This window comes from Saccopteryx leptura, unplaced genomic scaffold (assembly GCF_036850995.1).
Source record: "Saccopteryx leptura isolate mSacLep1 unplaced genomic scaffold, mSacLep1_pri_phased_curated manual_scaffold_17, whole genome shotgun sequence".
Classification (NCBI taxonomy): Eukaryota; Metazoa; Chordata; class Mammalia; order Chiroptera; family Emballonuridae; genus Saccopteryx; species Saccopteryx leptura.
The window spans coordinates 3759689-3787354 of NW_027095699.1; the positions used below are offsets into that span (position 1 = coordinate 3759689).

General features: G+C 44.3%; 1 non-coding gene and 2 pseudogenes across 1 annotated transcript; 2 read left to right on the forward strand and 1 right to left on the reverse strand.

Annotated features, from left to right (window-relative positions):
* Nucleotides 1-27666, reverse strand: part of LOC136386857 (histone-lysine N-methyltransferase PRDM9-like) — a 962510-nt pseudogene that overhangs the window by 896942 nt on the left and 37902 nt on the right.
* Nucleotides 11434-11576, forward strand: LOC136386859 (small nucleolar RNA SNORA79). The gene has a single exon (XR_010748036.1). It is a non-coding gene; the product is annotated as a small nucleolar RNA SNORA79 (small nucleolar RNA).
* Nucleotides 16340-23762, forward strand: LOC136386846 (histone-lysine N-methyltransferase PRDM9-like; annotated as a pseudogene).

Here is a 27666-nt window from a genome sequence, read left to right on the forward strand (position 1 = left end):
ACCACACGCCCAGGGATTAACGGATTGCATGCTTAAGCATCCCCCCCCCATAGCAACGTTATAGCCGCACTAACACTTGGACACAACAAAACACAACTGTTACAGCACCTTTATTTTTCTCAGCCAGACACTAGAAGCAACTCAGATATTTTTCAGTTGGTGAGGGGTTCAGCAGTGGTCCACCCACGCTCTGGAACTCTACTCAGAAATAAAAAGGAACAAAGTCTTGATACTTTCAACAATTTGAATGACTGAAGAATTATGCTGTGATAAAGCCACTTTGAGAGGATCGTTCTTCAAATGACAAAACTCACAGAAACAGAGAAAACAGCACTTTCCGAGGGAAGAACGAGGGTGGAGAAAAGTGGGCGTGGTTATTCTGTGCCGTGTCCTGAGGATAGATCTGCAAGTCCCACCCCGCGCCCCGCCCCACGCCATCCCTGCCCCTCGCAGCCACGCCCTGCGCCTTGCTTCCTGCGGGGAGCCACATTACGCTGTGTGCGCAGCTCCAAGGTATCTGCCCCTCAGGCCGTCCGCACGCCTCGCTGCCCCCCCCATAGTCCCCGCCCCCCACCGTCACTGCATCGCGCCATCCCTGCCCCATGCCGTCTGCCTCTGGCCTCTCGCAGTTTCCGTCTCAGGCCATGCCTAAAACAGAAGTGTGCAAAATAATTCAAAGTGAAAAAATGGAAACAGACACATCGGTGGTGCAGAAGGAAGTTGACAGTTTTGGTTACATGCACTCAGCTTTTCATTTCAGATAGTACACCCGACAGCAGCAGAGGACACAACTTTCTGCTGACCCTTACCTAGCTGTGATTCTCAAGATGCACAAGAGGTGGCAGCAGAGAAGCGCGCTTGGAACACATTGACCACAGACAGTCCTGTATGTTCTTTGAAGCAAGTTTCAACAAACTTCAAACCTTTGAAATGATATAAAGCATGTTTCTTGTCATTACACTTAACCTAGAAATCAGTAATAGAAACTAACTAGAAAACCCTTACATTTTTAAGTTAAGAAATTCACTCCTAAATAGCCCCCCTCAAAATTACAATTCAAGTTACAAAATACTTTAAAATTAATGGAAATAAAAACTACATAAGAAAACCTATGGCATAATATAGTGACGAATACATTTTAGAGGGAAAAACCTTAAAGTACACAGCTTTTTCACCCATATTAAGAACCAGGATAGTAAATTAAATCCAGAGAAGGTAAAATAAAGAAATGTTCCCAGAGACATCTGGACACTGTATACCGTACTTCCCCATGTATAAGACTCGTCTGTTTTTGAAAAATTTCAGGTCTAAAAACTGGGTGCGTCTTATACATTGGTTGTAGTTTTTACTCTTGCATTTCCCGCTTATTCACGTTTGTTATCTTTTTCTCAAATTTTGGGCCCCCAAATTAAGGTGTGTCTTATACATAGGCATCTTATACATGGGGAAATATGGTACTTTACAACCTTACCAGCTTTTTTCCCTCAGGGTGAGATTTTGAAAAAAATAATTCATTCCTCTGTACAATTTAAGCTGCAACAACAACAAAAAGCCATCATCATTTTTTTTCTTTTTTAATTTTAATTATTAATGTTAGAGGAAGGGAGGGAGACAGATAGTCAGAAACATCAATCTGTTTCTGTATGTGCCCTGACCCAGGATCAAACCTATAACATTAGTGTATGGGTGTGATGCTTTAACCTACTGAGCTCTCTGGAGAGAGCAAGCCATTGTCTTTTAGGGGAAACATATACTAGAGAAAACCTGAGGTAATTAAAAAATAAAATAAGAATCTGTCTGCTGTGGTGACAACACCAGAAGTCTTTCCTTTGCTCTTGACAGTCAGGGGCATAAACACTATCTCTAATTGTTTAGCACAAAGTGGCCCCTTTCCTGACATGCACTTTTTCTTGTGCCATGGCCGCAGTCCAGACTGAGAAACCACCTAAGCTCTGGGCATCCAGAATTTACCTGAGCCTGGGTCACCACTTACAAGCTGGGTTCCTTTGGTCACAGAACACCTCCCAGGGTCTTTGTTTCCTCACATGTAAATCTTCTCAGTTCTATAGCTGAGAACATGCATTGCTTTCCTATAGGCTTTCCTGTCCCATCCTTCCTGTGGGAAGGGGAGGGAGAAGAATGTAAAAGTTTCTGGCTGGCAAGAACAATGGGTCATTTAGTTTTAAATCTAAAATAAAGGTTTACCAAGAAGCTTCTTCTCTTTCAATAGGAGGCAGAATTTACATACCACCTTGCATTGACTGTAGTTCCTCCCCCTTTCTGGAATCTTTAGAATAAAATACCCCTAGGCTAGTGAGGAAAGATGAACCCTAAAAGATTGTAAATATCATTGATTGTATTACCTTGAAAGTCTTAATGTTCTGTATAACCCCTAAACAAATATTTTCAGCTTGTGCCATGATGTCAGGCTCTGCTCCATCCCTGTGTGATCATGGGTATACAAGCAGCCCCTGAACTATTTTTGGGGACTGCACAATTTGGGTCTGCTGCCCCGTGTCAGCCATATGTGGCCGGCATATTTAATAAATCTCTGCCTTTAACAAAACTCTTTAAAATTTATATGGACTGGGTGTCTCTAGGTGAACTCAATGAAGTGAGGTACAGTGCCTTTCAGAATCTGGGATGTGGTACTTTATAACACGTGGAGCTAAATACAACATAATTATGAGGGCAGCGTAGCTTGTATAAAGAGATCTCCTCTTCCCAGATATCAACCCAGCAGGAAGGTATGGCAGGGTGACACTTCACCCACTGAGCTGCCTGTGCATGTGGGGCTCCCCCACCTAGAGAGAGTGCAGAGCTAGGAAAACATTCCAGTACCAGCTGCAGGACTATTTGACCCAGAGAAAGTGGGTCACTACTGGTATTAACTCTCTAGGAAAATGGGGAGCCAGCAAATGGACTATGGTCTGCACACTGGACTCCCTGATCAGAGAAAGTGCAAAGATTGGGGGGCAATGCTGCTCGCACTGGATGGGCAGCTCTACCCAAAGAAAGCACAAAGCAAGCAAAACCTTGTGGCCTAGTGTGGAGTGAGGAGAGACAATGCTGTGCATGTGCACAGGCTGCCAAGCCCCAAGAAGGTGAAGAATGAACAAATTAAGTCTTTGTGTGCACCCAGGCTACCCCACCAGGACAAAGGGTGAATCTAATGGGGGGTGAGATACAAGAAAGCAATCAGGTAACCGAGCGCAGACCGTGCTCTGACAACAGATAATTAAAACAGGACACGCAAAGCACATGCCACGCAGCCCCTTTTACACCAGGCAGCCCTGCCCAGATTAAAAGGGCAAGGAGGCTCACACGCCCCAGGCGGCCCATTCAGAACCCACTCCTTCAGGCCAGGTGACAGGACAGGCACTGCATGCACCTCCCCCCAATGACAACCCGACAACCCTCAGGCTGAAATTATTCAACACACAATGTAACAAAGACAACATGTTCAAGACTGGGCGAGATGACTAATTCCATTCAATTCAAAGGAACAAAAAACCGACAAAGAAAATGGGGAAACAGAAGAATATACCCCAAATGAAGGAACAAGAAAAAAACTCCAGAGAAATATTCTAATGAAATGAACATGGGTAACTGGACAGATAAAGAATTCAAGGCAAACAGTCATCACAATGTTCAATAAACTTGAGAGTACAATAAAGGATCTCAAGAGAGCACTTGAACAACGAGAAAAGGTAATAAGCTCATCCGGCTTCAGCGCGGACTCACAGGCTTGAGCGCGGGATAATAGACATGACCCCATGGTCACTAGTTGAGCCCAAAGGCAGGTGGATTAAAGCCCAAGTCGCTGTTTTGAGCAAGGGGGCCTCTGGCTTGGCTGGAGTCCCCGCCCTGGCCCGTCCTTGCGTCCCTGGAGCTGGTCCCTTGTGTCCCCTCTCGGGGATACCCAACCGTGAGCGCCCACGCACGTGCAAAAATGCGCTCCGGAAGGCCAAGCAGTCAGCTTCAGCGTCCTCTCCCGCCTAGGCACATAGGGGCTGGGCGTGCGGGGTGGCGGGAACAGAGACGTGGACGGGAGCCTGCAGGGTGGCGGAGGCAGCGCCGCAGGTGAGGGGGGCGGGGAGGGGGGTTGGACTGGGAGCAGCTGGACCCATCAGGGCGAGGGGCGGTCCGCCAGCTGGTGGGAGGGGTCACGAGGCCGCGTCTTCCCTCAGGCACTGGACATTTTTAGGGACATCCACGCCTACTTCTCTTGGGAGGGGTGGCCGCCATGGGCGACTGGGAGAAGGCGCACTGCCCCAAAGTGGAGAGGAACCAGGACGCGCTGCTGCGCAAAGGTGACGGGGCGGGGATGGGGGTGCAGGAACCGGGCGGGGACCGTGGGGCAGCACAGGGGGCAGCGAGTGTTGGGGCTACTTTTTCTTTTTTTTTTTTTTAATTTTTTTTTTATTTTTATTTATTTATTTATTTTTTTATTCATTTTAGAGAAGAGAGGGAGAGACAGAGATAGAGAGAGAGAGAGAGAGAGAGAGAGAAGGGGGGAGGAGCTGGAAGCATCAACTCCCATATGTGCCTTGACCAGGCAAGCCCAGGGTTTCGAACCGGCGACCTCAGCATTTCCAGGTCGACGCTTTATCCACTGCGCCACCACAGGTCAGGCCAAAGGGGCTACTTTTTCAAGAGCTTTGCTTTGGGGACCATGATTTTGTTTCTCCCCAGGCCTCAGAGCCCCTAGCCCCGCTTTCATGGTTCACCGCCAACAGGCCACCAGATCCCCGGCGGAAGACACTGAGGACTCGCATGAAGAATGGACACAGAGGCAGCGAGGTGAGGGGTTGCAGGCATGCTCTGCCCATTTGAAACTCACCTGGGGTCAGGTCCCCAGCCTCTAAACAGCTAACCGGGGACAGAGCTTGCGTTTAGCAAACAAGTGAGATGCAAACAGTGCAATGTGCAGTAAGGGGCGATTTGCTACACTGCTTCCATGTGTAAATAATTACACATATTTATAGATGTGTTCATGAGCAGGAATGGTATAGAAGTATAAAACCACGTAAGAAATAACTCATTCAGAGCACTTGTCATCACAAAAGGAGGAGGAAGGTCTGGCGGGTGAGCAGTGCTCCAGGACAGCGCTTTCTGGCAGCCCTGGCCTCATTGCAGACAGGAAAGGATTAATCGTGATTAAGTGCCGGGGTCTAGCCCCGGGGGAAATCCAGGGGTCCTACAGGAAGAGACAGGGTCGGCGCAAGTCGAGTGAGAGAGCCGAATTCTTTATTTTCTCTTTATTCTCTCGTTAGCATTTACTGCCAGGCATCTTTGCCAAATGCTGGTCTAGCTTTCTTTTTATGCACACACACTAAGTTACAATCACATGATATTTTGTTTCACTATGGTTACATATTTCCAGATAACAGTTAATTCATATCTATAAGCTACAAATCAGGTGGTAAGTCATTCAAAGTACAGATATACAATAACTTGAATAGCAATAACAATATCAGTACAAACTTCTAAAAGATTAGTACTAATTAATAATTCTACTTTACTGTTGTTGTGAGTCAAGGGCGCAGAGAGAGATTAGCAGATGAAATCATCAAGGACTAGCAAAGGACCACCGCTTGCTCAGGCAAATGGCTTTGAGTTCATGCAGTGTCCTAATTTTTCTCACAAGACTTCAAAAGGCTTGCTTATTAAGAAATTGGCATAACATCAAGAGTAACTTTTGCTTAAAAATACATAGAGTGCACCTGCAAGATAGCTTAGTAGCAACATAATATCAGAAGGCATTAATTGCTATGGCTGCTATGGATCCCACCACATTCCTCTCCTTATTTTTGGAAAATACAAAAATCTCATGAGAATGTTTTACTGAGAAAAGCCCAGCAACTGCCTTCAGTCACAAAACAAGTCTCTTAACAAAACATTCTTTTCTTATTGTCTGTGTTCCCATCCAAGGCCATGCAATGGGTTATTCCACTACACCTTACCTAAGATTTTATTGTCTGGTCAAATTTTATTTATTTACTATATTCATACACTAGTTAAGTTCTAACTTTATTCTTTCTAACATAATTAATAAGAAGAAATTCTCCTACAAACTTAACCATTTACGAGGGATATCATAGCCAGCCTCTTATGTTTATGAGCCCAGTTCAAGGGGCTTACAGGCTTTCTGTGGAACTTACACCTTCTGTCTCATTTCCAAAGAAATTACTACGAATCTACAGGGAAAGCACGGTACTATTATCCCTGTGCCATAAATAATAGCACACACCCAGAAAAGGGGGGGATAGAAGGCCAGATTAATTCAAAAGGTCAAAGGGGGAAGTATTGTGCCTTTCCTTTGTGGTGACTTTGTCACCCCGCAGCTATTGGTCTTCACTGCGGTGACTTTGTCAATCAGCAGTTTTTGATCTTCTTCTGCTGTGACCTTGTCAGCCAGCGGTTGTGGGTCTTCTCCTGCTGTGACCTTGTCAGCCAGCAGTTGTGGATCTTCTCTGCTGTGACCTTGTCAGCCAGCAGTCATTGATCGACTCCTGACAATTAAGGCAGCTAGGGTTGTGGACCAGGGTAGGGACCATTGTATCAGGCCCTGTGTCAGCCATCTCTTCAGTGTGTCTGGTTTCATGAGGATGTGGTCAGTAAGGTCCTTCTGCTTTCATGGGTCTAGCACTGAAACCAGCTGAAATCCAGATGTGATCTCTAACTTGAACCAAATGGTTTCTGTGGTCCACAGACCTGAGGCTGTGTTCCCAAGACTGTTTGGTGCTGACCAGACTCTGATGATTAAGGAAGGGCAAGGATGGTTAAATGTGTAAAGGTGAAAGGATAAGAAGAAAAGGAGGCAAGGTGGTCACTGTACCATTAGACTGGACAAGGCCACTCTGAAACAAGAAGACAGAAAGGAGCCCTGGCCAAGTTGCATAATTCATTAGAGAGTCATCCCCATATACCTAAGTTGCGTGTTTGATGTACAGTCAGGGCCCATATAAGAATCAACCATTGAAGCCTGTCCAGGTGGTAGCACAGAGGATAGAGCATCAACCTGGGACAATGAGGACTCAGGTTCCAAACCCCAAGGTTGCAGGCTTGAGGGGGTTCACAGGCTTGAGTGTGGAGACACTGGCTTGAGTGTGAAATCATAGACGTGACCACATAGTCACTGGCTTGATGCACAAGGTTGCTGGCATGAGCCCAAGGTTGCTGGTTTGAGCAAGAGGTCACTGACTGAGCTGGAGTCCCTGGTCAAGGCACGTCTGAGAATGCAATCAACAAACAACTAAGGTACTGCAGCTATAAGTTGATGCTTCTCACCCTTCTCCTTTCCTGTCTGTCTCTCTAGTTAAAAAAAAAAAAAAGAATAATCAACCACTAAATGCATAAATGAATGGAACAGCAAATCAATGATTCTCACTCTCTTCCCTCCTATCTCTCTAAAATCAATAAAAAATTTAATAAATTAAAATTTTTATTGATTTTAGAGGAGTGAGAGAGAGAGAGAGAGAGATAGAAGGTGGAGGCAGACAGGAGCAGAAAGCATCAACTTATAGTAGTTGCTTTTTGGATGTGCCTTGACAAGGCAAGCCTGGGGTTACAAACTGGTGACTTCAGTGTCCAGGTCACTGCTTTATCTACTGTGCCACTGCAAGTCAGGCAAATTTTTAAAAAAGACATGCCATGAACCAGTGTGGCTCCTAATAACGGTGAGGAATGAAGGAAACACACTTATCAAAACAAAAATGATGGGACTGGGAGGACTCTTCAACATGCCTGGCAGTATCTGAGTGCCCCATAGCCCCAGTTTGCTTTATTATATAGCCATGTGCAAATCAAGGACCTTGATACAAAGTTGCACATCCAAGGCTAAGACAGGAATTCTCCCAAGGCAAAAACAGAATACATTAGTGAAATCTACCAACATCTGAAACAAATAAAAAGTCAGAGGAAGGGCATGTATATTGCTTCCAGCAACCCAAGCAAACAAGTAGAATGGGGGCAAATACTCATCATCACAGCCAAATATGGAGATGGAGAGGGGAGAACTCAGCCCTGTGCTAAGCCTCGAATATACAATGGCTTTTTGCCATTTACGGTCCACAACATATTCCCCTTTTCTTTTTTATTTTTAATTTGTGTGCTGAGATTTCCACTCATCTGATTTCTTAGTTTCCCAGATTATAATTTGGAGGCAGACTGAAAAAATACAGAACAAACACAAAATTAGTATAGCCAATACTAACAAGATACCCAAATATTCTAAAACATTAACAGTGATTAAAGCCTTTAAGCAAACTCTTGGTCAATACAACAAGAATCCATAAAAGAGTAGTGTCCTTAACATGTTCACCAAGTCCAAGTTAGCACCAAAACCATTATAAATTTCCACAAATGCAGCCGAACCCCAGTTCAGTCCATCAAAAGCTGTCACAGGAGCAAGAGTCCAGGAAACACATCCAGGAGATGTCCACATGGCACTGGAATTGCTGTCACACTTGTACACTCTGCAGCTAGTGTCAAAGTCCCAATGACCGCTGCTTCTAGCTGGTGATGACCCAAGTAGACTGGAAAAGCCATCCGCAGCACACATGAAGATGGAGCTTCCGTTTTCTTTAAACTGGAAAGATGAACCCAGGGGGCCTTATACTGGAGCTTTACAGCCATGGGGTGGTGAGGAGAACCTTGGAATACACTAAGCTGGGTGGCAGAGGTAAATTTGTAAGTTGGCAAAAAAGGAAAAAAGGAGCTCTAAATTAGGAGTAGGTCCCAACATAAAATATGAATGGGGCATTGAGGCAGGAGAAATAAAGGAAAACTATATATTAAACAAAGCAGCAGAAAATAGGGCTCTCAACACCCACTACAGAGATCTTCGAGGGAAGAATAAAAAACCCGAATATTCAGGCAAGACATAGTTAAGTGGCCCTTGTGTAAATGAGACCAGTCTACCGGCTACTTGGAAGAAATACCCTAGGCTCATCCACAGTGTTGTAGATGGGGCTGATGGCCCTGGGCACCTTCAGCCTTCAGTGGCAAAGCCCAGCATTCTGGGCAAAGTTAGGTCACAGGTGGCTGGAACAGGGCTGGAAGAGACTGAGCCCTCCCTTAGAGGAGCGAGGGGGAAGCCTACCTTCCAGTGTCCCTTCTTCTTCACGGCAAAGGCATGTAAGCCTGGCAGGCTTTGGCTTAAATGACCATCCTTTCCACTATTGAAGCAGGGCACTGATGGAGTCCTATGAGATGCCATTGGGGAATTGGAACCTTTTGAGGGTGTATCCCAAGAGCTAGTATTTCACCTGATCTCTTTCAGGCTTTTTATGCCTCTTGGTACCTTAAAAGCCATGCTCAGAAGATCTTGCCAAGGGGTTTGAGGATCCCCATCTGCCTATATAAACCTTTTCTGTATATCTGGAGCTACTTGGAAAAAGACAAAACAGTGTTATTAGCTGGATCAAATAAAAGAGTAGAAGTTTGCAGGAGAAAAGGATTTGGTGTCTCCTGTTCAACATTCAAAAGAAAATTTTTTTAAAAGGTAAGGTAGATTTGCAGGAATTCCAGGATATGACTTTCCCTTTTATATTTTTAAAATTGACCTTAAATATTTGCTGGGAACACTTTAATAATACCTTGACTTTAAAGATTGTAAGAAATACCCGTAATTCAAAAGATTTGACAAAATACAGTAAATGCTTTTGTTACATATGTAGGAACATTGTCAGTTTTAATCACATCAAGAAGTCCAATAGTAAAAAATGCATACAATGAGCTATATAACATGCTTAGCAGCCTCTCCTGTCCTAGCAGAGGCTACCATAAATCCAGAATAAGTATCCACTATAACATGGACATAGGACTGTTTGCCAAATGAAGGTATATGAGTAACATCCATTTGCCAAAATTGTCCTGGTAAGAGTCCTTAAGGGTTAACTCCAAATGAAGGGACAGATTGTAGTATAAAACACCTTGGACAGGATTTACCAATCTGCTGTGCTGCTTTCTGAGAAAGCTAAAACTGTTTATGTAGGGCTGCAGCGTTCTGGTGATGAATAGTATGAGACTGAATTGCTTGATCTGTCATGGTTGCTCCAAATAATTTTATTTTGGGTAGCTTGATCAACAAGGGCATTTCCTTGTGCTCCAGGGAGCATGGAGTGAGCTCACATATGTCCTATAAAACATTGAGCTCTATGTTGATGTACAGGTCTTTGAAGAAGGAGAAACTGCTGAAATAATTCATCAGCAGTTGTCCCTAAGACAGCAGTCTCTATAGTGGAAACAACCATAAGTAAATACTTGCTGTCTGTATACAGATTAAAGGAGGAAGGAATATGGCAAATGCTGAAAAGCCATGATAATGGCATGTAATTCTAGTCTTTGAGCTGATTTCAAGGCAAATTATTTTAGTATAAATTTGTCCATCGATTTTAAGCCTGCTATTCCTGAGCTAGACCCATCAGTAAAGACTGTAGGTGCTTCAGGAACGGGCTCATTAGCAATTGCCTTAGGAAATACAAATGTAGAAATTAATGAAAATTGAACTATTTTATCAGCTGGGTAGTGAGAATCAATTTGGCCTCTAAAATTTGTAAAAACAATTTGCCATTTAGTGGAAGTTTCCCAGAGCCATTGTTGTTGATCCTTTGAAAAAAAAACAACAATAATTTGAGGCTCAAAACCTATAAGCTGTAAGAGTCGCCTACACCCCTTGATAATCAAGGAGGTGACAAGGTCAAGATACGAAGATAAAACTTTTTTAGAAGTAACAGCCAAATGAATCTATTCAGTAGGACCTGAAACTTGCCACAGTAGTCCCGTTGGAGTGTAACTTGAGGGACAAATTAGTAAGTCAATTGATTCTTCAGGATTTATGCATTTTAGTTGTGCTTGTTGCAAGGCTTTTTTACAAGCTTTAAAGCTTGTTGTCCCACAGCTGTAAGTATCCGAGCAGAAGCTGGTTTAGCCGAGCCTCTAAGAATATCAAAAAGTGGTTTCAGTTCCCCAGTAGTTAATTTCAAGAAAGGTCTAAGCCAGTTAATGTCTCCTAACAGTTTCTGGAGATCATTTAAAGTTTGCAAATGATCTGTCCTGATTTCTATTTTCTGTGGACGAATTTGTTGTCCCTCAACAATGTGTCCTAAATAAGAAAAAGGTAAAGATTGCTGTACTTTTTTAGGAGCTATATAAAGTCCTGATTCTTTCAAAGAATATTGTAGTTGTTGCAAAATGATCAACACAGTGTCTTTATCTGGATGAGTGATAAGAATATTATCCATATAATGAATTATGTACACCTTAGGGTACTGCCTTCAAACTGAAGAGATAGCTTGAGAAATGTATTTTTGGCACAAGGTAGGAGGACTGTTGGCCATACCTGGAGGAAAACTCTCCACTGGTATTGCTCCATTGGAGCCTAGAAATTAAATGAAGGAACACTGAATGCAAAACACTTGCAATCATTGATGACTGTTCCTCCTGTTGCCTTCAGGCCTGGCACTAGGATTTTAAGTCATCATACATTAAAATTGATTTTCTTCACTCAGAGAATGTTAGGATACTGGGATTTTCTGTTCATTCTCTGAAATTTGTGGAATCAAACACTAAGGGTATTTACATGGCCCCCGAGTGGTCGGCATTCCCCAACTTCTTAGAGGGACAAGTGGCGTTCAGCCACTCGAGATTGAGCAATAACAGGTCTGTGATGCCCTTAGATGTCCGAGGCTGCACGCGTGCTACACTGACTGGCTCAGCGTGTGCCTACCCTATGCCAGCAGGCGCGGGTAACCCATTGAACCCCATTCGTGATGGGGATCGGGGATTGCAATTATTCCCCATGAACTAGGAATTCCCAGTAAGTGCGGGTCATAAGCTTGCGTTGATTAAGTCCCTGCCCTTTGTACACACCGCCCGTCGCTACTACCAATTGGATGGTTTAGTGAGGCCCTCGGATCGGCCCTGCTGGGGTCGGCCCACGGCCCTGGCGAAGCGCTGAGAAGACGGTCGAACTTGACTATCTAGAGGAAGTAAAAATATAAAAAATAAAAAATAAAAAATAAACACTTGCAATCATGCAGGTTTAAAGGAATAGTAAAAAAGCAATCCTTCAAGTCAATAATTACAAGGTGAAAATTCCATGGAATGGCAGCAGGAGAAGGGAGTCTAGCTGGAGAGGACCCATAACTTTCAGTCTTATTTATTTCTCTCAAATCTTGTAATAGTCTCCAGGTTCCTGATTTCTTTTTAATGACAAAAGTAGGGACATTCCATGGACTATTGGATGGTTCGATGTACCCAAGCTGTAACTGCTCTTGTACCAATTGAGCAGCTCTCCTAAGTTTCTCCTGAGAAAGGGGCCATTGGTCTACCTATACAGGATTATCTGATTTCCAAGTAATTGGGTCTGCACAATGCCTTACTGAGGTAGCTGGAGCTACCAAGGCCCCTATGCTAAATTTTGTTATCCTAATCCACACCTTCTGGTATTGGGTGCCACTTCTATGGGGGTGAGAATTCCCTGCTGTTATTTCCCTAGTCCCTTAGGGGGCAAAAATTCCTGATCAAGCATTTGAGTGCTGACTAAATTATTAGGACTGACAAGTAATGCTCCCATATTTTTCAAAACATCTCTACCCCACAAATTAACTGGTAATCCAGGGAGCACATAAGGCTAAAAAAATCCAGAATGACCTTCTTAATCTTCCCAGAACTTTGTTGAGGGGATTTACTCTGCCCTATACCTTGTAATTCTGTGGCTGCTGCATGAGTTGGCCAGGAAGGAGGCCAATGTGGCTTAGCAATAACAGATATATCAGCTCCAGTATCTAAAAGTCTTTTAAATTTACACCCTTGTATTGTTAGTTCCATTTCAGGGCGTTCCTGACCTATTTTTTTTTTAATCAATTTGAAAAATCAGAGGAGCCAAATCACTAATTTTCTTGGGGCCCTTTTGCAGGACGTGGCCTGAGAAGCAGAATTAGCATCTTTATACTATTCTTCTAACTGCCTGAATTAGATGTGAGACAAATACCTGAAATTACTTATTAGGGCCCTGCTTAATTTTGCTCAATTCCTTTGTTTTGCCTAACTGAGATAACCTTACATATAACAATACAATTTACATACAAAAAACACAAGTATAACATATAACTTTGACTAATCCTAATATTTAAATTGCTATTTGGCTCCTAACTCGGAACATACCTCACAATGCACTAACCAAATCAGTAAGTCTTAAGGATCTACATTCTATTCTATTTAAATTTAAATGAGTGCTCCTTACAAGTTCTAAAAACATTTTATTTTTTCTAAATATCAGAGCCAGCATTTCCAATTTTTGCATGCAAAAAAACTTAATTCAGGCCTTAAAAACAGATACATTTTAGACAACATTAAACAAAGTCTTAACAGAGACAAGAATTAGATGAACCAGACAAACCAGAAAGAAACACAGGATTTCAGAGCATATTGAGATTAGAAAGATGCCTGCCTGAATTAGGGCATTTTCAGACAGAGGGACTGAAGGATATGACTAAACAAAATCTGTCCAAGAAAATTTGCTCTCAGCAGCTGCTGGGATATTTTCTATAGTCAGATCCAACATAGATCCCCTGCCTCAACCTCCAGGCAAAGAACAAGAAAGAAACAAAATGATAGTTCAGAAGACCGCAGTCAAAACATTAAAGAAAATCAGACCATGACAGTAAAACCTGCAATCTTCCTAATACCTGAGTCTCCTTTTCATTCTCAAGAAAGTCCAACTTCCACAGCAAATATTTACCCCTGGAGAGACAAGCACAAGCAATCGCCTTCCAGCCATTTGAAGGAAGAGTCTTTGCACTAATAGTATCTAATAAACCAAGTGAAAAAGGGGCAGTAGGCCTACACTGAACACAAGTAAGTTTAAGCTCTTTCAGAGTTCTAAAAGGTACAGGTTCATGTTCTTGCACTAGTCTCCCTGTACTATCCTGTCTTTCTACAACAGGAAAATGGGTAAAGCCATCTATTGTTTCCCCTATATTTTGAGCCTGGTCTATAGATTGCTGGAGAGGGGATTTTCCAGATTTTGAGCTATAGACTCCAGAATCAGCCAGATAAGGGTACAGAGGAGCAGAGGGTTGAATGTAGAAAGGAGCTGAGGGCAGCAAAGGCCCCGCGGTTAAGGCAGCCATAGCCATGTATTTTTTATCTCTCCTGTCATCCTCAGACTCCCAAGTTATCCTTATATTCACATCCCTCTGTTTCCAGCTCACCCTGATAATCTTCAGACAACGATTTGTCTTCATACAGAAACATTTCTACATAAAGGTCCCTTATTTTTGACCCTATCTGTTCCATAATATTTTACTCCTGACTACACTTTCCCCAAAAACTTTTGTTACTCACTGTACGCACTTCACTTGGGGAGTTTCATCACCTTCCTTCAGTTTTAGTTTCCTTGGACTCATACTCAAGTCTATTGTTTGGGCGCCACTTGCCGCGGACTAGTGCAGCTCCTAATAAAGGTGCAGAATTAAGAAAACACACTTATCAAAACAAAAACGATAGGACCGGGAGAGCTCTTCAACATGCCTGGCAGTATCCTGGTGTCCCATAGCCCCAGTTCACTTTATTATATAGCCATATGCAAATCAAGGACCTTGATACAAAGTTGCACATCCAAGGCTAAGACAAGAACTCTCCCAAGGCAAAAACAGGATACATTAGTGATATCTACCAACATCTGAAGCAAACAAAAAGTCAGAGGAAGGGCATGTATATTGCTTCCAGCAACCCAAAAAGCAAATAGAGTGGGTTGAAATACTCAGCATCGTAGCCACATATGAAGATGGAGTGGGGAGAACTTAGCCTTTTGCTAAGCCTCGAATCTACAATGGCTTTTTGCCATTTATGGTCCATAACAAAGACAGAAAAGAGAAAGTGTTATATTAAAGAAATGGACTTTCTGTCCAGTTAAGTGACCTTTATTATATTTTTGACATAAATGGCCAATTTTTTTTCTTTTTTTTTTTTACTGAGAGATAGAGAGGGAGGAAAGGACAGACAGTGACAGACTGGCTGAAAGGGAGAGAGATGTAAACTATCAATTCTTCATTGAAGCTCCTTAGTTGTTCATCGATTGCTTTCCCATATGTGCCCTGACTGGGGGGTTACAGCACAGTGAGTGACCCCTTGCTCAAGCCGGATACCTTGGACTTGAGCCAGCAACCATGGGGTCATGCCTATGATCTCACACTCAAGCTGGTGACCCTGTGCTCAAGCTGGTGAGCCTGCACTAAAGCCTGAGTAGCCCCCACTGAAGCTGGCAGCCTTAGAGTTTCAAAACTTGAGTCTTCAGCATCACACTCCATCCAGGAGAAGCAAGACCCTCTAGAAAACACTCTAGATGTAAATTGGTTAAGAAAAAATCATTTGTAGATTCCAGTTCCTCTGAGTCCTCTAAAAAGGCTAATAAGTATGGCCTAGGTGTATGGGGTGGACTTTGGATAGGCCTGGATTTAAGCTCTAAACTGAGAGTGAATTTAGCACTGGACCTTTGGACAAATCTTACAAATTATCTGAGCTCTTGAATGCTAATGTGTAAGGTGAAGATACATGCATATATTCTTTGACAGTACTCAATTCAATTTATCTGTGTATGTATTTCTTTATTTTTTAGGTAAGATGAGGAGAGATAGTGAGGTGACTCACATATGCACTCTTACCAAGTTCTACCCGGCAACCCCAATTCTCAAGTACTGAGCTGGTTTTTAGCACCTTAGGATGATGTTCTCTAGCTAACCAAGCCATCCTCAGTGCCCAGGGCTAATGCTCAAACCAATTGAGCCACTGGCTGCAGGAAAGGAATAAGGAGAGAAGGTGGAGAGGGAGGGGTAGAGAAGGAGATGGTCGCTTCTCCAATATACACCGATGGGAATCAAACCCGGGACATACACTGGCCAAAGCTCTATCCACTGAGCAACTGGCTAGGGCTTAAATTCAATGTAAAATAATTGACACATACATGTTGTCCAATAAATACATCTATGATAATAGCAACCATATGCTGTTGGTGTTGTATCCCTGGCCTTTTCTAAATGCCTTATATATACTGTGCCCTTAATAAATATTTTATGAATAACTAAAATTTGAGAAGTTATAATTCATAATGAGAAGATCTATAAAATATATAAAATTGAATTGGCCATCTGTAGTCAGTGTACAGGCTTACTATTATAGGGGCTCTCTGAGCCAATAGTTGACAAAGGAAAATACCAGAGTGTATAGAAGGACAGGTGATAATTTGATGGCAGGAGTTTGTGTGTTTTCTGACAAAATAGGGACTAACACTCCAGACTCCACCAAACTCACTCTTCTCCAACTTAGAACTCAAGAGAAAGGAGACTGAAGTAAAGATGTGTAGCTTACGAGAAAGAAATAGCCACGTGTACCAAGAGATCAGCGAACCCCAGGACAATGACTACCTTTGTAAGTGACCCTAACAAAGCATGCTAACTCTTCATACAATAATGTCATCTAGCCTGACCTGTGGTGGCGCAGTGGATAAAGCGTTTACCTGGAAATGCTGAGGTTGCCGGTTTGAAACCCTGGGCTTGCCTGGTCAAGGCACATATGGGAGTTGATGCTTCCAGCTCCTCCTTCCTTCTCTCTCTCTGTATCTCTCTCCCTCTCTGTCTCTCTCCCTCTCTCTCTCCTCTCTAAAAAATGAATAAATTAAAAAAAATAATGTCATCTAATCATTTGGCCCTTACAGCATTCAGTTCCCCCATGGACCCACATTACAGAAGTGAGGCTCAATGATGTGAGTGCCTGGGCTCTCTCTGAAGCTCTATATGTCCAGGAACATGCACTACACCTTCCCTAATCACTATTGCTCTCATCCTCAGATTGTGAGAAGTGTCAGAACTTCTTCATTGACAGTTGTGATGTACATGGGCCCCCTACATTTGTAAAAGACAGTGCAGTGGATAAGGGGCATCCAAACCACGCAGCCCTCACTCTGCCCCCTGGGTTGAGAATCAGACCATCGGGCATTCCTGAGGCTGGTCTTGGAGTGTGGAATGAGGCATCTGCTCTGCCAGTGGGTCTGCACTTTGGCCCTTATAAGGGCCAGATCACAGAAGATGAAGAGGCAGGCAACAACGGATACTCCTGGCAGGTGAGAAGTATTTACCTCTTCCCTGTCTTGTGGATTCCCACATCACTCCCATGGCTTGGTGGGACCTGCCCTTCTAAATACTAGGACATGGATGGAGACAATATGGTTAGCTCTGGGTACAGAGTGGACTTTGCAGACCATGGAGGTCCTGTTGAGAATCACAAGTTAAGTGGGAGCAAAGTGGTACAGACACAAAAGAATGCCTTCTCCCAGCCTTGAGTTGACAGGTCAACGCAGATGTAATGAGTTATAAAAATATCATGTGGTCACTAGTGGCAATGCATGCAAGCTGAAAGAGCTTTGTTGACAGTAGAGTAAAATAATTTTATTAATTCATCATCTGAAAAAAGCCTTTAATTTTTCTTCCTGAAATGCAGATCACCAAAGGGAGAAACTGCCATGAGTATGTGGATGGGAAGGATGAATCCTGGGCCAACTGGATGAGGTAAGGCCAAGAAGTTTCTGGGAGTCACGAAAACACTCATCCCTCTCAGGCCCATACAGCTTTCCTTCTCATCATGCCTCCCTCAGTGGTCTCCCTGAATCCTCTGTTCCTCTTTTTTCTCCATTCAGTGCTCTTTTAAATCAAGAAGTATATAGAGGAAAAAAGAAGATAAAAATATAGCTTATGTCCTCAAAATATAAATCTCTATGCTAGACAAAATTTAGGCACTGAAAAAATTTTTGAGGGCTTGGATTACACTTTAATTGATCTAATGAACATTATCTAAGCAAGCCCTAACTATAGTATATATTCCATGTTAGAGGAAGGTATTTATTACTTAAACAGATCATATAACCCATCCTCTTATGAAGAACTAATTGCAGACATGGTGAAACAATACAATTTAGAAATGTTTAACTATAATTTTTCTATTTTTTGTGAAGTGTAAAGTGCCAGGATACCTAAACCATGGATAGCCTACACCTGTGAGGGCAGCAAATTATCCCAGCCTCACTTCTAATTAGAAATGAGTTCTGAAACGCACAGAGCAATGATCATTGGCCACTTCCCTGAGGGGCTCTTTTATCAGAGGCTACAGAATGTGAATAAGCTATTATTGTTCTTTATGAATTTGCTAAGACAAAGAGACCTCCAAGTCCTGGTCGGTTGGCTCAGCGGTAGAGCACTGTCCCGGCCTTGGAAGTCCAGGGTTTAATTCCCACCCAGGGCACTGAAAAGCGCTCATCTGCTTCTCTGCCCTTCCCCCTCTTTTTTATCCCTATCTCTCTTTTCCCCTCCCACAGCCAAGGCTCCACTGGAGCAAAGTTGTCCCTGGCACTGAGGATGGCTCCATGACCTCTGCCTCAGGTGCTAGAATAGAGGAATACCCCAGATGGGCTGAGCATCGCCCCTTGGTGGGCATGCCAGGTGAATCCCGGTCAGGCGCATGTGGAAATCTGTCTGCCTTCCTGCTTCTCACTTCAGTGGGAAGGGGGAGACCTCCTGGTTTTTATGGGAACCTGGGTGAGGTATCAAATGCTACCTAAATAAAATGTGAGAATAGAGAAATGCCTCTCAATAAAAGATGTACTTTGCCTGACCAGGCAGTGGCTCAATGGATAGAGCATCAGACTGTGATGCCAAGGACCCAGGTTTGAGATCCCGAGGTAGCCAGCTTGAGCGCAGACTCATCTGGCTTGAGCAAAAAGCTTGGACCCAAGGTCACTGGCTCAAGCAAGGGGTTACTCAGTATGCTGAAGGCCTGCAGTCAAGGCACATATGAGAATGCAATCAGTGAACAACTAAGGTTTCGCAATGAAAAACTGATGATTGATGCTTCTCATCTTTCTTTGTTCCTGTCTGTCTGTCCCTATCTATTCCTCTCTTTGACTCTCTCTTTCTCTCTCTCTGTGTCCTTGTAAAAAAAATTAAAAAGAAAAAAATGGACTTGGGCTGAGTATTGAATGATGTGAACTAATCTAAACAGAGTCCAACATCAAGTAGCAAATTCTGTGATATAAAACAGAACCTGAGTTAGTTTGAAAAAGCTCGAGGTCAGTGGGTTTTATGGCCAATCAGGGTGAAGGTTACATCTGGAATTGGCTTTGGAAAATGGTATTAGGCAGGATGAGCACCATAAGTAGGACCTGGAGATAGGAAGTCATTTGACATTGTGACAGGCTGAAACATTGAACAACAGGTTCTCCAGGAGCACTGTGGGAGTGGGCGACATCAGAGCCCCAGTGTCAGATGCAGAGCTGGACATGGATCTGAGAGGCAGTAGGAACTTATCACCTTTGGGTTTTTTTTTCACCTGCCTCAATCCCAGGTATGTGAACTGTGCTTGGGATGATAAAGAGCAGAACCTGGTGGCCTTTCAGTATCACAGGCAGATTTTCTATCGAACCTTCCGGGTCATCAAGCCAGACTGTGAGCTGTTAGTCTGGTACGGTGATGAGTTTGGCCAGAAGCTGGGCATCAAGAGCGTCAGCAAGTGGAAGAGAGAGCTTGCAGCAGCTAGAGGTAAGCACAACATTCTTCAAAATGAAAATGAAGAGAGAACTCACCTTAGATATTTTCATGGTACACTGTAAAGTCAGTAAGATTTTGAATCAGATGCTTTAGAAATAAAGGATTTATTTCATATGCCTTTGATTCTTAGAAAAAATATTTATATTTTTTATTTTTTATTTAATTTTTTTAAGTGAGAGGAGAAGGGAGAGACAGATTCCTTCATGTGCCCAACCAGGACCCACACAGCAACCCCAGTCTGAGGTCCATGCTCAGACTAGCTGAGCTATCCTCAACAACTGAGGTCAACACTTGAACCAACTGAGCTATCAAGCTGATGATCGAACCAATTGAGCCACTGGCTGTGGGAGGGAAGAGAGAGAGCAGAGGGAGAGGGAGAGAAAGATAAGCAGTTCATTGCTTTTAATGTGTGTCCTGACCGGGGATCAAACCTGGGACATCCACATACCAGGCCAACACTCTATTCACTGGGAAAACTGGCCAAGGCCTGTTTTTTAAGGGCCACCACTGTCTAGCATAAAGGGTAAGAGCAGAGGTCGGAGAGATGTGCAGCAGCCTGGAAATGCGTGCTGGGATCCACGCTGAGATGCATGGGACCTTCCTGAGTGAGGTGGGATGGTGGTGCTGTTCTATACCACAAGGTGGCTTATTCTCTAAGATTTGCTTTGCTAATTTTTAAAAAATACACTTCAGTGAGAAATCCTCTCAGAGATTACTTCATCTCCAAGTGAGAGAAGATTATGGATTAGCTGGAGAGGGATAGGAGTAGGAGTCAAGTATGTAAGAAGTATGGTTGTAGGATCTGGCTGGTTAGCTCAGTCACTTAAGCACCAACCTGAAATACCAAGGTTGAGCCCGGATCAGGGCACATACAAGAAAAGACCAGTGACTGCATGCCTATGTCAAAAAATGAATAAATGCCTCTCTCTTACTCTCGCTCTTTCTTCTTCTTCTTCTTCTTCTTCTTCTTCTTCTTCTTCTTCTTCTTCTTCTTCTTCTTCTTTTTTCTCCTTTTTCTTCTTCTTCTTCTTCTTCTTCTTCTTCTTCTTCTTCTTCTTCTTCTTCTTTTCTCTCCTCCTCCTCATCCTATTTTTCCTCTCCATCCTCCTCCTCCTCTCTTTGCCCCTCTAAAAATCAATCAATTTTTTAAAAGTATGATTCAGGAAATATTTTGAAACAGGTCTTTACATTGTATATGAAATGGGCTGACACTGAATAAAATCAAGTATGAATATTTGATGTGAGGTTTGAGGAAGGACATATTTTCAGTTTATCATCTGTGGAAAACTATGAGGAAAGCAATTTCTAGTTGGGACCAGTGGTCTTTCTAAATAACTGTTTTAAAAGCTACATGTATATAGGATAGGTCAGCATTGTTCCACCCATACAAGGGGTGAAACAGCCTCTGATGCTACTTGAAAGTTTCTCGTCTGGTAATGCATACAAAGGACCCTTGATATGGGCTTTCTGGATTTCTAAATAAGATACAGTACATAAAAATGAAAAGAGAAAATAGAGTGTAAAGAAACACTTTGTGAGAGACAGATATTACACTGTCAACCCCATAAGAATGACTGATGGTACAGGTCTTAATAGCAGACAAAACATATGACTCAGGCAGCCTTTTCAACATCTGTACTGACCAAAATTTTCTCTTTCAGCAGAACCACAGCCAAAAATACACCCATGTCCCTCCTGCTCTTTGGCCTTCTCCAGTCAGAAATTCCTCAGTCAACATGTGGGATGCAATCACCCCTCTCAAATTCTCCCAGGAACATCTGCTAGAAAACACCTCCAATCAGAGGATCCCTGCCCAGAGGATCCAAATCAGCAGCAGCACCATACTGATACACACAGCTGGGATGACAAAGCTGAAGGTCAAAAGGACAAAGGAAAGTCCAAACATTTGCTTAAAAGGACCAGTCCAAGGAGGATTTCAAGGGCCTTTTTTAAAACTCTCAAAAGACATTTGCGAAGCTCTAGTGAGCAAGAGAGAGTGCTGCAGGAAGCACCCAGCAGAGGCCAGAAAGTGAATTCAGTGGACACAGAAAAACTGTCAATGAGAGTAGGAATTTTGAGAATTGTACCTGTCAAGTATAGAGAGTGTGGGCAAGGCTTTGATGATGGGTCACATCTCCTCAGACAGCAGAGGACACCCTCAGGGGAGAAGCCCTATGTTTGCAGGGAGTGTAAGCGAGGCTTTTCACTAAAGTCAACTCTCCTCACACAGCAGAGGACACACTCAGGAGAGAAGCCCTATGTTTGCAGGGAGTGTGAGCGAGGCTTCACACGGAAGTCATATCTCCTTATACACCAGAGGACACACTCAGGGGAGAAACCCTATGTTTGCAGGGAGTGTGAGCGAGGTTTTTCACAGAAGTCAGCTCTCCTCAGACACCAAAGGACACACTCAGGGGAGAATTCCTATGTTTGCAGGGAGTGTGAGAGAGGCTTCACACGAAAGTCATATCTCCTAATACACCAGAGGACACACTCAGGGGAGAAGCCCTATGTTTGTAAGGAGTGTGAGCGAGGTTTCACACAAAAGTCAACTCTCCTCACACATCAGAGGACACACTCTGGGGAGAAGCCCTATGTTTGCAGAGAGTGTAAGCGAGGCTTTTCAATGAAGTCATATCTCCTCACACATCAGAGGACACACTCTGGGGAGAAGCCCTATGTTTGCAGAGAGTGTAAGCGAGGCTTTTCAATGAAGTCATATCTCCTCAAACACCAAAGGACACACTCTGGGGAGAAGCCCTATGTTTGCAGGGAGTGTAAGCGAGGCTTTTCAATGAAGTCATATCTCCTCAGACACCAAAGGACACACTCAGGGGAGAAGCCCTATGTTTGCAGGGAGTGTGAGCGAGGCTTTGCACAGAAGTCAACTCTCCTCACACATCAGAGGACACACTCGGGGGAGAAGCCCTATGTTTGCAGGGAGTGTGAGTGAGGCTTCACACAAAAGTCAACTCTCCTCACACATCAGAGGACACACTCGGGGGAGAAGCCCTATGTTTGCAGGAAGTGTGAGCGAGGCTTCACACGAAAGTCATATCTCCTTATACATCAGAGTATACACTCAGGGGAGAAGCCCTATGTTTGCACGGAGTGTGAGCGAGGCTTCATACAGAAATCATGTCTCCTAATACACCAGAGGACACACTCAGGGGAGAAGCCTTATGTTTGCAAGGAATGTGAGCAAGGCTTCACACAGAAGTCATATCTCCTCAGACACCAAAGGACACACTCTGGGGAGAAGGCCTATGTTTGCAGGGAGTGTAAGCGAGGCTTTTCACTGAATTCAACTCTCCTCAGACACCAGAGGACACACTCAGGAGAGAAGCCTTATGTTTTCAGGGAGTGTGAGCGAGGCTTCACACGGAAGTCATATCTCCTAATACACCAGAGGACACATTCACAGGAGAAGCTCTACGTTTACAGGGAGTGTGAGCAAGGCTTTACACAGAAGTCAACTCTCACCTGACCAGGCAGTGGTGCAGTGGATAGAGTGTCAGACTGGGATGAGGGCTCATCTGGTTTGAGCAAAAAGCTCACCAGCTTGGACCGAATGTCGCTGGCTTGAGTAAGGGGTTACTTGGTCTGCTAAAGGCCCATGGTCAAGGCACATATGAGAAAGCAATCAATGAAGAACTAAGGTGTTGCAATAAAAAACTGATGATTGATGCTTCTCATCTCTCTGTTCCTGTCTGTCTCTATCTATGCCTCTATCTGACTCTCTGTCACTGTAAAAAAGAAAGAAGAAGTCAACTCTCCTCAGACACAAAAGGACACTCTCTGGGGAGAAGCTCTATGTTTTCAAGGAGTGTGAGTGAAGCTTTTCACTGCCCAACTCTCCTCACAGACCAGAGAACACACTCATGGGAGAAGCCCTATGTTTTCAGGGAGTGTGAGCAAGACTTTACATAGAAGTCAATTTTCCTCACACATCAGTGACACACTCATGGGAGAAGCCCTATGTTTGCAGAGAGTGTGATCAAGGCTTTTCATTGAAGTCAACTCACACTCCAGACAACACACTCAGAGGAGAAGCCCTAAGTTTGCAGGAAGTGTGAGTGAGGCTTTACACAGAAGTTAGTTTTCCATGGACACCAGATGACAGGGGAGAAGCCCTCAGTTTGCAAGAAGGGTGAGTGAGTCATTAGCGTTAAGTTGCAAATTTGCAGCTACAGCTGTGACACAGGTCATACCCCAGCCCTGAGGGGACTTCAGAACAAGTCTACTGACCCCTTACCCTCCCAAGACTAATTAGTACAGAAGTAACTGGTTAAACAAGTTTTTCACTCTTATGACAAGACACAGTTCTTTTAGTGGTATGGAAATGTCAACACTGATCTCCATGGTCTCTTGTCCTCCTGTTCTAGTAAATCTTATCTCCATAAAACTATGAAGCCCACATACCTCATTCCCCCTGTCATTGAAACCAGAGAGCTCCAGGAGGGCCACAGAGAACTCACGCTGTCAAGCACAGAATCTTAACCCCTGGAAACATGGAAGTATGTAGTCAATCTACTTAGGTAACTGCCCAGGAATAGGGATTTGAGACAGACTCACCAGGGAAAGTTATTTTCTTGACTCCCAGGAAGTGGAGCTTTCTCTCCTAGTAGGCTCACCACCCTCCTTCCTTGGCTTCTCTTGGCTCCTGTCCTGGTTTCCTCTGACTTCTGTAGAATCAGAGCTGAAACCAGGGAGGAACATGTTTGTGTGCATGTCTGTGTGCCTGGGTCAGTCTGGGCACCTGGTCTCCCTCACTCTCCTCACTGCCCTTTAAGGGTGAGCATCATGGGTGTACACCAAATGGACTCCAGATAATTCCATAGTGGGTTTGAATCTCAGCTCTGCCCTCACAATCTCTGCAACCTAAGGCAAAATTCTCAACCTCTCTGTGCCTGTTTTTTAATCTATATAATGGGAATGGTGCCTGACCAGGCAGTGGTGCAGTGCATAGAGCATTGGACTGGGATGCAGAGGAACCATGTTCAAAACCCCAAGGTCACTGGCTTGAGCACAAGTTCACCAGCTTGAGTGCAGTGTTGCATGCTTAAGCATGGAATCATAGACATGACTCCATGGTCACTGGCTTGAAGCTCAAGGTTGCTGCCTTGAGTAAGGGGTCACTCACTCTGCTAGAGCCTCCTGGTGAAGACACATATGAGAGAGCAATCAATAAAAACTAAGGTGCCCCAACAAAGAATTAATGGTTCTCATCTCCCTTTCTGTCTGTCACTATCTGTCTCTGAGTCTCTCACACAAAAAAATTTGCTTCCCTGTCTCCACACTCTAAAATAAATAAAAAACTGGAATCGCCTGATCAAGGCATATATGGAAGATGATGCTTTCTGCTCCTCCATCTCTCTCTCTCTCTCCCCCCCCCACCCTCTTTCTCTCTCCCTGTTGGTCAAATAAGTTTGTAAATATGATATATATGTTTGCTCGCTTGTGACTTATATTGGGTGTGGGGGACAGGCTATAAGCAGGCCAGGTCATTGTAGCCTAAGGTTTGGTTTTGGGACTAAGCTTTTCCCCACACCCTTGACTGATTGTATGATCTGGGTGGTACACTCTCATGAGGAATCCAATTATGCCTTGGATAAGTGACTTTGTATCAGAGACTTCCTTGTTTGTATATTGGATTAAGGCATTTTGGTTTTCTACACTATAAGGTGGGACAGACCAGGAGCTTGGACACACAGTTCCTGCTATCACAATTGCAGGGGCTTTCCTGATCCCTTGCCCTTCATGGGAAGAGCTGGTTTTCTGCTTTTCCCTTGTCTTCTTTTGTGGTTTGCCTGTCTTGGTGAGACACCAATAAATAGGATGGCCCCCCATCCTCTGACTCCGCCATTTCTTTATCGTCTGCCCGAATCCAATGGGAACCTGCATGTGAATGGCCACGATGGCGGCTCCTGGCCTTACAACTGGCATAGTTTCTGGCAGGATTCAGAGATTGGTATGGAGCCACCACCCTTGATGGGTGGGATAGAGTACTGGTTGCTGCTCTGGCTTCCCATGGCTGTCCTTTTAGGGGCCTTGGGCTACATGTTTTTTACTCAAGAAGAAACTGCCCGAGGTCAAAAACTTCAGTATGAATTGCAAATAGAATGACAGAAAAGGCTGGAATTGGAGCGAGCACTGGAGAAGGAATTATGGGTTCGTGAGTTGCAGTTTACCCTGGAAGCTGAACGTTTTCACCGGCAGTTGTTGGAGAAACAACTGCGGATTCAAGAGCTCGAGTCTCAGCTTCTGGCCAAAAGCCAGCAGCCACAGGAGCCTAAACAGTCACCAAAGGAGCAGCAGCATTCGTGCTGGTGGATTGGCTTTGAGTCAGCGGGAGCAGGCACTTGCGACTCTTCTTCTGAGGATGAGAAGGCTCAGGCTGAAGCTGCCATATGCACACTGAGAGCCCGACCAGTTGTCGCCAAGAAGGTAAAAACCCAGCAACAAAGAGTCCCTCAGGGGCAGCCACAGCCTCCTGCCCAGGTAATGGAACACTCTGTGGTCCGGCCCTATACCCAGGCAGAGCTGATGGAGTTGGGGGCACAATTTAGGCAGAAACCTACTGAATCCCTGGTAGCCTGGTTACTACGATTATGGGATATAGGGGTGGATGGCATCATGCTTTCCAGAACAGAGATGGAGAAATTGGCCGCCATTACCACACACTCTTCTTTGAGGCAGCGTCTTCAGAACTGCCATGGCAACCCAGGAGACCATACCCTATTAGAATGGGTGATGACTGCCATTCGTATGGTCTGGCAGAATGCCGGAGAACTGCTGGGGGCAATGAGTCGGTGGCAGTGCTACAGTGAGTTAGTAAAGGTCCTTCAAGAACTAGGTATGAAGAATGCTGTTTTCAACCCTGGGTCTCGTGGGCCAGACGAGGAAGTGTTTACGGCAAAAATGAGGGAATTTGTCCTTGCTAGCGCCCCATCAGCCCTTTTTGGGTCACTTGTGGCTATCTTGGGCCCCTATGTGGGGCAGCCCATCAATGCAGTTACACAGATGGTAGCAGATTTGGGAGAGCTGGAGGCCGCTCGGGATCATAAAGCAGTGAGGGCTGCTGCCTATGTTTCCCCCCCAACTAACAAGGGAAACGGGCCTGTAAAGGTTACCCAAACGCAGATGTGGGTAGACTTGATTGCGGCTGGAGCAGATAAGGGGAAATTGGATGGCCAGTCTAATAAAATTCTTTTGGAGCTTTGGCGGCAGCTTAAACCAGAACAGAAGTTCCAGCCACTGAGACGAAAGGCCCAAGCAGCTACCAATAAAACGTTTGGTGCGCGCACAGCTAGGTTACAAGATTATATGATAGAGACGGCCGAGGGAGAGGGGAACTCCCAAGACCCGTTGTACCAGTTTGAATAGGAAAAAGGCCAAGGGACCCGTCTAACAGGGATGGGCGGTGACCGGAGGCCACATGTGGAACTGGCTATCCACTGGTCCCCTTGCAATGTACAACAGGTGTTGGACTTGGTGGATACAGGTGCAGAATGTTCCCTTCTCTATGGAAACCCAGAGCTGTTTGCTGGGACCCCAGTGGCCATTGACGGTTATGGGGGCCAAACTGTTCAAGTGAAGCCAATAACTATTCCATTGGGGATAGGGAGACTACCTCCTAAGCCATATAAGGTGTATGAATCTCCTATTCCTGAATATATTTTGGGGGTAGATGTCTTGCAAGGACTGTGGTTGGAAACTACAGCTGGGGAGTTCTGGCTGCAGATCAGGGTTGTGAAGGCAGTATTGCGGGGACATGCATCACATTCCCCTTTGCTATTACCCATCCCTCGGCGTGTGACTAACACCAAGCAGTACCACCTGCCAGGTGGTTATGTAGAAGTCATAGGGACAATCATTGAACTAGAAAAGGTGGGGATCATCCGGCCAGCACACAGTCCTTACAACTCCCCAGTATGGCCTGTGCGCAAAGCAGATGGAACCTGGAGAATGACAGTAGATTACAGAGAACTTAATAAAGTTGTTCCCCCTTTGCACGCTGCTGTTCCCTCGATAGCTAACATGATGGATCGGCTAAGCCATG